Genomic DNA, 10,749 nt, shown 5'->3' with positions numbered 1-10,749 from the left:
CCAGCCTGGGTTTAAACTGGAGGTTAGGGGTGTCTTCTGGCCACCAGCACCTGTAAGTTGCAATCAGACCATGCGGTGACCAAGGATGTAAATGAAAAAAATGGAATTTTATGAAATTTAGGGGTTTAAACAAACTGCTGTCAGGCCGAAGAGATTTGGGTATTTCACTTCAAAAAAAACCTCCCACCTTCTCCATATCCACATCATACACAAATCTGGCCTTTCCGTGCTGTACACTTCCAAGAGCAGAGCTGTGGTTTAAGGCAGTGCAGTGTGGAAGAGGGATTGCTGAGCTGGCAGAAACAATTCCCAGATGACTGATTCTCCAGCCAGCTCTGTGCTGCCAGGAGATTTGCTGCACAGGAAGCCCGTGGCCACTAGAGGTTCCTCTCAGCCTGGTCCTGTGCCTTCATCACCAGTCAATCCATCCTTGCAATCCAAAAAGGCTGTCTTCGCATGGTTTCCAAAGGCAACCTGAGCCCTTAATACCGTAAATCAGAATTTTACAACTCCTTTAAAGGCTGTAAAGTTAATCATAAGGTGCTTAGTAGCAGGAAGGTGTAAGTAAAGGATCATGAGGAGCTGAGCAGTGCAGGCAGCTGTTTTGGGACCTCACAGCTAGCTGCTGTAAACCCGGTGACTGAGACCTGAGAGGGTAATGGGCTTGATTGCATCAGGCAGCAGAAACTTGGTGTCCTGCCTAGAAAGCGTGGTGGTGGGAAGGTCCTGGATGATTTCTCAGGACTGGTAGCAGCAGCAAGAGCCTGAACTGGAAAAGAAAGGCTGTGCTGTGTTGTCTTGTGCTGCTGCAGTGTGAGAAGAGCCTGATGTTTGCCAGTTGTGCTTTTTTTTTTTTCCTTTTCCCCTGGATTTTCTGTAGAGGCTTTTAGGTAATGTAAATGTCTCAGAGACACCTGCTTCTTTGAGAGATGTTTTATAACTAGCTGTGGCACAACATTGCTGCTGGCAGCAAATTCAAAGGCCTTTTCAAGCCCCTCACTGGGTGTTTCCAGCTCTGCCCTGCTATTGCCCTTTCCAAGCACTGCTTTGGGCTGGAGAGCCTGTGTCTGAGCCTCTGGGAGGGTTGTGGCTCCACTCCTTGCCTGTACTATGGTGACATAGGCTGCTGCTGACTGATTTCAGACCACACAAACGGCTCCTGGGTGGAGCTGGGTAAAGACTTCAGCTGGGGAAAAGTGTTCCTGCTTTGCAAACCTGCAGCTGGCTGCTGCTGGGCAAGGGTAGATACGGCGCCAGGACTGTTGACACTGTCCTGGACCCAGGGATGCACCTCCCATTGCTGACACAGCTTCAGTGCATGGCCTGCATGTTTAGTCACCTCCCTTTCCGTGGTTAAATGTCCTCCAGATTTATGGCTGTGCCCTCTACATGTCATTGACTGAATGATTTCTGACAGGACTGATCCCTCAGCCTTAAGATGAAGGAGGCAGGTCTGGAATCCCATGAGGAAAAGTGCAAGGCCCAGCAAGCCAGTGATCAGTACCTTGTCCTCCCAGCCTGCGTGATGCTGGATTGTCTGTCCCATAAAAAACTGGGAGTACACGTTTTTGATCCATGAGCATTCCAGAGCAGCACTGGTGTTGGCTGCACCAGCTCAGCTGGCTGCAGCCAGAACTCTCCCACTAGCAGTGGCTTGGGCACAGTTTGTTCTTCCTTAAATGTCCTCCTTATGCTGAAATCCTCGTCCTTAAACTTCTCTGGGTTTATGTGAAGACCCGCTTTTGCCCCCTCACTCTGTGAAGCTCTTTGCTGTACTGCAGAGGGCAAATCCCTCTCCTAGAGCAACTTCTTTTCCTTTTGCATCCTTACCTGCTGTAGGGGTCTGCGTTCACCGTGCTTGGCACGCTCAGCTTATTGATGCTCTGAATTCAAGCCCAAAAAAGACCACAACTCAAACGAGGTTGGCTGCCCACTGTGAATTCTGCAGAGGAACAACTTGACCAGTTTTGTTCAATGCAGGTTTAGGGCTGAAACCCCACAAACTATTATTGCTGACTTGGATCCAGGTGTACATCCAGGCCAGTATCTTATCCATGGGCTTCCTGCATGGCAAATCACACCTGCCTGAGGATAGCTCTGCCAACTCCAGCAGCACAAAGCCAGTAGCCATGGGGTTCCTGCTGAGCTGTGGTGCCCTGCAGTCTGTTTTCTGGCAGCCACTTGGCACAAGGGGTACATCTGCATCAGTCCTTGGCACCCCTAGAGCTTTACCACAAGCAGCTGTGTCTCTGTAGTGCAGCACTCAGCAGCCACCTGCTCCCCTCAGCTGGACAATGGGATAGCCCTTGGGCACTGTGCAACAGTGGAGCTGAGCTTCCTTGGTGCCTCCACAGCCAAAATGCTGCAGGACTTCCCCATGGTCAAACTCAAACCAAGTTACTGGGGAAAGAGGCAGCAGTCTTAGAGTTCTGGGTTTCCCCAAGTTTGGCTGCGTGTTTCACAGAACCAGGCAGTGAATTCCAGCACTGCTTCCCACAGGGAAGGGCTGTGGTGGGGCTGGAACCCTGCTGGGGAGCAGAATCCCCAGAGTTACCCACCCTTCAGACAAAGCCAGAGGAAAATGGATTTCAGCAGTTCCACAGCTCACAGAAATACTTGTGGATGTACCTGTAAGGATCTGCCTAACAGTCATAACCTCTCTCTCAAGTTGATTAGGCTTCTCTTGCACTTCAAAACACCTGCTCCTGCAGGATACTGTGCTCTTTTGGGCCCAAGTATTTCCCAGAGTCATGGCTTCCCTTGCAGCCCACCATGGGTTGTGTCCCAGGGTTGACTCCAGCTTGGAAGCTGAACTTAGCGGTTCAGCTGAAGGACTGCAGAGCCATAGCTCCCAGAATTCCCCACGGTGTGGGTCTCTTCAGGGATGGCTTTCTTCCCTAATGAGCAATAACAGACTCATGAACAGATTTTTGAAATTGCAGAAGTGGAAACCACAGGAGGAGTAACTGACTCACTGAGGAAATCTTATTAATGTGTTTGACAGAGCCTTTGGGGTGGAGGCAGGGGCAAGTTAGGGCTCTCAAAGGCAGTGTGGGAGCACCTCTCCAGACCAGCTGCCTGCCTTGTGCTCAGCCGTCTGACAGTGTTGGAGATGCCTCCTGCTCAGACCAGTATTTTGCGGAGCATTTCCAGCCTGTATTTAGGAGGAAAACATGCTACTCCTCTGGCTGGTGGGACCAGAAGGTTGTTCCAGCGTATTCCCTGGGTCCAAGCAACTTCCAGCTGGGTCAGATCCAGTCCTAGTTCCTGGGCTGTGCTGAGAGCTGTTTGCAAAGAAGAGGGTCCAGAGCTGCCCATTAGAGGAAGAGGAAGGGCAGGCACTTGTCCCATAAACCAGTACAAACACACTCAAGGCAGAAGCTTTTGGCCTGACTTGCTCATGACCTTTGTCATGGTCCGTCCGTCAGGCGGCCGGAGCCTGCTTGCCAGGGCTGGATCTGTGTTTCCTTGTACACACAACAAGGGTGCACTCCAGTCAGCTCCTGCCCTGCCTTTACACTGCTTTTCTCAAGGAGGGGATGTTTTTAGGGGTTTAATATTTAATCTGCACCCTACTGAAGAGGAGAACTTGAGGTTACAAGAGCCTGGGACATGGCTTCTCAAGGTCCTTGTCCTTCCCAGGCTCTGTGTGCTGCCAGCCTGGGAGGTTTTCAGAAGGGCAGTGATGTGAAATCTGTGTGAGAAGCCACTTGCCAGAGATGATGGAAGGCACATGATGAACATGCTCCTCCAGGTAGGAAAGCTGCACTGCAAGCACAGGGGAGAGGGAAAATGGAGAAGTTTTGAATTTCTGAGCAGTTTTCTGCAGAAACACACTACTCTGAGCAGGAGTAGCCATGTCCAACAGTGAGATCTCGCAGCCCCAGGCACTGCCACAGCAATGCCGGCCCCCAGTGGTCACACCAAGGCTGTGGGTCTAGCTCTGTTCCTCATTATGCACCGGATCAGGGTCTCCCTTCTCCCAAGGCTGCAGAAATGGGGATTATCTACCAGGTCCCACTTGATGCCTGGAGCCAGCCACTATCCCCTGTGGAGCAGCCCTGCCCTGAGCCCAAACAACAGTGATGGTCTCCAAAGGATCTTGTCCTGAGCTCGTCCTCCCTGTCGGTCCCTCACCATCACCAAAACAACCACAGATGGCTCTGTCCTGAAAGCTCTTGGGGGCCAAGAATTCCTATATCCCAATCCCAAATGTTCCCTGCTGTCCTTCCTGCAGGCTGTGCCAGCCCCAGGGCTGTCTGGTGAGATCCAGCACATCAAACTGCTGCCTCCCACTCAGAAGCCCCAGCCGGGAGCTCCAAGCCCACAGCTCCCAATGAGATGCAGAGATCTCCATCCAAGGGCTGCTGCAGCACTTGGAAGTTTTCCTACAAGCATGGAAATGGGGAAGGAGGGCTGGACCACGAGGATGAGAAGTGCCCAGAGAAAAGCAGTAGCTGGGGTGAGCCAGTGCCTCAGCAGATATTACTAATACACATGTACAGGCATTCTGAAATAACGAACTATTCCTGAGCTCAGCTTCCCCATGTGATCCTGACTGTCAGCTGATGGAAAGAAATCTCTGTGTGGAAGAAACAGCTGTTCCTTGGAAAGGCCTGGGACTCTGCAGGTCATCCCTTGCCTCTGGGCTCAGCCAGCCTGGAGCCAGCTGTGTGTGAGGGATAGGTGAGGACAGAGCCTTGTGTATCCTGGAGGAAAAATGGAGGAGGGACCAAACTGAGATTTGGTTGAGGTGTTTGGCTGGGTGGAGGCTGCCTGTCCTGATCTTAGATACAGAGCTGTGATCTAATCACAGTCCCCCTGTGTTGAAGGGAGGTGTCCTCCCTTTCCCAGCATACACCAAGAGTGTCCAGCCACTTTCTCACTCCAGGGAGAGGGGAAGAGGAGGGTCCAGTGCAGGACCAGGCTGTGAGGACATCATATGGCTGCAATCATCCCAGCTGTCACCAGTTTCCATCAGGGACTAAAGGTGCTGGTGTTCCCCCCTTTCCCAAAAGGAATCACAAAGCTAGTTTTATACCCACTGTAAGACCTCTTGTTTTCTTAAACCCTCAAAGCAGTGCTGGAAAACACGGTGCTTAATTGTCACTTTTATAGTACCCTGGGCTTCGTGCAATGTCTCTCCTTATCTCTGGCTTTCTGAACGATGCCTAAACTTCCTGAACTAATAAAAAAAATATATAAAATCAGCTTCTTTTAATGTGTTCAACATATTCTGCTCTTTAATTTCTGTGCTGCACTTAGGGGATATGGTAGAAAGAGGAACCAATTGTTTTCGTATCTCCCCCACATCTTTCCACTGAGTCTCCTCTCCCTCTTCCCCTTTTCTGAGCCAACATCCCTGTATGATCTTTTGTCATCTGCAAACACTGTTGCCCTTTTCATCTGCAGCCACTGAACTTTGCCATCTTGGCTGTGTCTTCTCCAAACCTCAGTGATTAATGCAGCCATGGCTCTGCCCCAGCAAGGAGCCCAAACTGAAGCTGTCTCTGCAGTAGGTGATGCCTGCAGAGCCCATGACAGCTTTCTCTGGTCAGCAGTGGCCAATGGCACCTGGCCTGTGCCAGCCATGGTGTGGGCACAGAGCCAGGGCAGTGCCAATCCCCTGTGCTGGGCACTGCTGAGGCGCCTCCAGTCCTGAGGGCAGTTCTGAGCTCCTCACAACAATGTTTTTTCTTCTCTGTCCTGCAAAGGCAGCTCTAAAATACCGTCTCCTGAGGCTGGGTGTGTCCCTGGCTGCAGGCACCAGCACTTTGATCTCCAGAGACTTAGAGGAGAAGGCAGCACGTGAAGCCAGAGATAAGGCAGACCCTGAGAGCTCAGGCCAATATACCCGGTCTCAGGATATGAATTTGGGGTTTGGGTCAGCATTTCTTCCAGCCCGACAAGAACAGAAACTCCCACTGCCAGAGCTTTTTCTTCATTCTTGTAGTCTTGCTCCTTCACAGTTTGCTCGTTCCAGAGGAGGTGCCTATGCTTTTGGAAAACAAGTGCTGGCCCCGACAGACACCAGTGGGAACCAGGGGCTGCCGCCCCGGGCGGGGCTCATATGAGCAGATGTCGCCTCGTCCCCACGATTAGCCAACTGTCCTCTCGCCACTGGTGGGATGTTTCATAGTGGGGGTTGGAGGAGAGGAACTGCCTACAAGGGAGACACCAAACCCAGGAAACAAAAAATTATGCTTAAAATAAAAGTCTCATGCCTTTTTGCTCGGCAGCAGCCCCAGGGGCAGCCAGGGCTCGGCTTTCCCCAGCAAACCGAGCAAGGAAACAACAGCCTGAGAACTCTGTGACAAAGGAAACATATTCCTTCTTCTGCCTTTCAATCTGTGTTTCCTCAAACAAGGCTATAACTGAGTGCTGGTTATATTGGCTCACCCACAACATTTTAGGTTGAGTGATTCTGAGCAGCAGGGACATGGCCATTAAAGGCACCGGCTGCCACATCCTTTTCCCGACAGTGGGGCAGGGAAGTAAGGCTGTGGGATGTCCTGCCCCACTGTGAACTGACGGGGCTGCCGGCTGTCAGAGCACAGCTCCTGTGGTCCCGCTGGCCTGGCAGAGGGAGACTGGGGCACTGCCGGCACCCACACCCAGAAATGCATCTGCAGAAAAACAAGTCCCCCCAACCCAAGCACAGAACAATTGGTGGAGACAATCTGACCCTGTTTTGGCAAATTTCTTCACCCAGTCCAAAATATCCTTCTCTAAGTGTATTTGTCAAGCCCAACAGAGAATGTATGCAGGAGGGGAGTGGGAGGTGGGGGTAACACTGCATCCGTGAGCTGCAGAGGACAAGGAGCTTCAGGGGCTCCCAGACAGCTGCCACTGAGCTGCCACTGGCACCAACACCATCTCAGCCTCGTCTCTAGCTCTTGAGGGATCCACAGGCATGGGAACTCTGGAGGAGAGGCCGGCAGGCACGGCAGGGGAGCATACCAGATGTGGTGCTCCGTCAGAGTGCAGGAGCCAAGGCAGGAGGAGCACAAGCAAAGCAGCCGTGTAGGAATACCTGGGAAGTGCCCAGAGGCATTTGATTTAATTTGCTCATTGCTAATGAGGACTCTGATACGAGCTGAGCCAGGCAGGGAGGGAGGCAGGGAGGGGAGAAGAGGCTCCTGCCCTGGTGCATCTCGCAGCAGCAGTTCTTCATCACCTTGTGCTCAGCAGCTCTGCAGGAAGGTGCTGTTCTGCCAGCCAGCCAAAGGTTCTTCTCCCTCCCTACCTGCCAGGGCCATGGGCCAAGGGAGAGCTGGCAGCACAGAGAAAAAGCAGGTTGTGGGGGCAGAGCCATGGCACTGTCCCAGCTCAGTGACAAAGGACACATTGAGAGCAGCTGAGCACATGGTTCTGAAGCAGCTCCCACCCAGGCAGCAGAACGTTTCTGCCCTCACCAACACGGATTTTCTCCCCAAAACTGAGTGTAATAACCCGAAATCATCCTTCCCTTCCTTGGTGCCCTGGGGCTGCCCATTCTCAGCATCTGCCAGCAGCTCCATCTTCAAAAAGATTGTGGCACCCTGGGCCTGGATTTGTCCTGCCACATGCTGTCCCCCAAATGCTCCTCTCCCCGTGCCCCCAGGGCAGCTCCCAGTGTCAGAAAACATACCAGTTTAAAAAATATTTTTTATATAACTTTAGCCAGCTTTGTTCGTCTTTGCCCCGGGGGAAGGGAACTGAAGCTTGTTTCCAGGACATTGTTTCTCTAGGTGAGGCCTGATGGGCTTAACATACCAACAGACTGGGAGTAGCCCATAGATACCCAGAAAGATAAAAGGCCATCCACATCAGCGAACATGACCATCCGCAAACATCTACCCCAGACTCTGCCTCTGGCAGAGTTGGAGACATCTCCTCCGGAAAGGACTTAAAAAAGAATCGAAGAATAAAGATCCAATTAACATCGGAGGCTAGGAGATTCAGATCCAATAGGAAACTGAATACTGGGGGTTACTCAACTCTGAACCAATGAACTTCAAAACAGTGCACCTCTATGGGTTTTGACTGTATAAAGTTTGGGGGAAATCTTGTAAAAGCATGTGTCATGGAATGATTCTCTCTGCACACTCGGGTTTTGTGTGGATGAGATGATTTCTATGTTACATCCTGGCCAGAATAACATCCTGGCCAGATAGTAAAGTAATGCCTTGACTCTATAACATAAAAATGTTGTTGGATGATTTTTGTTTTTTCTGCAGTTTCGGTGACACCAGGGCAGAATATGGATATTCTCCACCAGGCAGGAGAGTTCCAGTGGCATCCCGGGCTGGCTCAGGGCTCTCTCTGGGGTGGTGCCTGTCATGGCTGTGGGAAGATGACAAATACTGCCGGCACCCACGAGCCTCTGGCGGGAAAAACCCATGGCTGGAAGGCTCCAGTGCCAGACTAACCTGAGCACTGGGTTTATACTTCTCTGGGTGTCTCTGCAGGGAGCCCTGGAGCACAGCCCACACAGCTCCCAGCCACCAAGAATCCTTCCCACGCTGCATCCTCATCTCACCAAGCATCATGTCTCCAAAATTGCCTCTCCAGGATATGTCAGCTATTCCAGGCCTCCATTTGCAGACCAGCTTCCCAAAAACCAGGGGTGGGGTGTGGTGGGAGTTTGGTGTGCTGGCTCTCAGTGTCTACTTCCAGTGTAGGGACAGGCTCCGTGCTGGGAAAACCACACTGGCTCCTCCTAGAAATACAGACTCTGTGACTGGGGATGGAAAATCCACAACAGCACTGCCAGTGGGTTGCTGAAGGGTGCTGGGAAGAAGGGGGTATCCCATGACAAGCCCACCCAATGCCCAAGAAATTCCTGCCTTTTCTTTCCATGAGTGGAGGTGGAACCAGACAGTGATGCTACAATGGAGAGAATCTCCCAATCCAGCAGCAGGAGCCGCACAACTTCCACCAGTAACTATGGTAACCCAGAGCAAATAAATGCTATTTTCAAACCACCTCACAGAACCTCCTCGTGGGAAGCCCTGGCCGATTCCCACTGCCAGCTGAGTGCTGGGAGCCAGCATGGATGTGGAAGGAAGGATGAAGACCAGCCCCACACAGTGTGGTCCTGGAGAGGCCCCTGAGAGGGCATTTTCAGAAAAGTGTGGCAGAAAAAACCCAGCTTGTCTCTACACCATTCCCAGGAGCTGAAGAAACTGTAGGAACATGGATGTTTTCCTAGCTGCATTCACACAGAAACATGGTGGGGAGAAGGGGAAGATCAGAGCATTTATATAGAATAGGAAAATCCTGGACAGAGAGATGAGAAGAGAAAGGGATTAGATCAGGAGAGATGGGGATGGGATAGGATAGGATAGGATAGGATAGGATAGGATAGGATAGGATAGGATAGGATAGGATAGGATAGGATAGGATAGGATAGGATAGGATAGAATCGGATCAGAGGCTGCTGATTGCCTCATCAGGAAGTCCAGCACTGGGACTTGACCACAATGCTGGAGCAAGGAGACTCCCTACGTCCCACAGCCCCAAAGGGTGGAAGGAGGAAAGCTCGGCCCTCAGGGCCCTCTCAGCCTCTCCGGAGACACAGCATCCCCAAAGCTTACCACTGCCACAACTCGTGTTCACAGCTACAAGGGAGCTCTTTGTTCGCCAGGATGGCCACTTGCCGGCAGATGGAGCGACGAGCAGGGCTGGGGCTGGAAGATCTGTGGGAAGCACCCAGCCAGCGAGGGGCAGTGGGGCTGGGGCTGGCGGGGAGCTGGCACAGGAGGAAGAGATGACAGCATCATTTAGGGGCCCCTAAAATCCCCCCTGGGCCCTAGGTCCCTGCTCCAAATATTGGTTCTGGTATTGCTTCAGTCTGTTGGTGTCCTTGGGGCTTTGAAGCTCTTGCCCAATTAAACGACAGCACCCATCACCCATGGATAAATTTGATGGGGCAGATATCTGGGCTTATCCCTGCCAGGCAGGATGCTCATACCACTCTCTGGGCTCTGCACCCTGCAGGGGCCCCTCGCTGCAGCCAGGCCGGGCACAGTGCTGGGAGAGGTGCCCACTCCAGGTGAGGGCTGGTGGCAGCAGGGCCAGAGCCAGCCCACCTGAGCACCAGGAGGGCACAGACCTGAGTGACAGGGTGGGATGAGGCACCACAGGCCAGGCTCCATCTCCCCTCACCAGCCCAAATCTGGTAAACAAACTGCTGATGCTGCCAGTGGCCTGAGGGGTGAGAAATTCACCCAGTGACCAATTGCTGTGGACCCTAGAGGAAGGTCCCTGTGATAGTGAAAGATTCATTTGAGCTGCTGGAAATACTGCTAGCAGTGACAGCCACCACCACAGGGCAATGACAACGATGACCACACTGACAAAGAACGCGTCCCACGGTGGAAAAGCAGCGGTGGGGGGAGTGGTGATGGTGGTGGCAATGATGGTGTTTGTGGTGCTGGTGGCAGTTATGATGGTGGCAGTGGGGATGCTGGTGTCAGGGATGGCATTGATGCTGGTAGTGACAGTGATGGCAGTGGTGGTACTGCTGGTGACAGTGCTGGTAGCAGTGGTGGTGGTGACAGTGGCAGTGTGCTCCACACTCCCCCAGCCCACTCCTCCTCTCTGTGCCTCCAGCCAAGCCCTGCCATGGGCCATGTGCTGGATGTCCCCATGAAGACCTGGTGACAGTCTACCACAAACCAGTCTCCCTCTCAGAACCAGTGTGCCCTGATGCCAGTCCCCAGCACATGTCAGCCACCTCTGCCCGCTGCAAGTGCCAGGGCTCTT

This window comes from Sylvia atricapilla, chromosome 15, assembly GCF_009819655.1.
Source record: "Sylvia atricapilla isolate bSylAtr1 chromosome 15, bSylAtr1.pri, whole genome shotgun sequence".
NCBI classification, from domain to species: domain Eukaryota; kingdom Metazoa; phylum Chordata; class Aves; order Passeriformes; family Sylviidae; genus Sylvia; species Sylvia atricapilla.
This window is presented reverse-complemented; position numbering follows the sequence as displayed.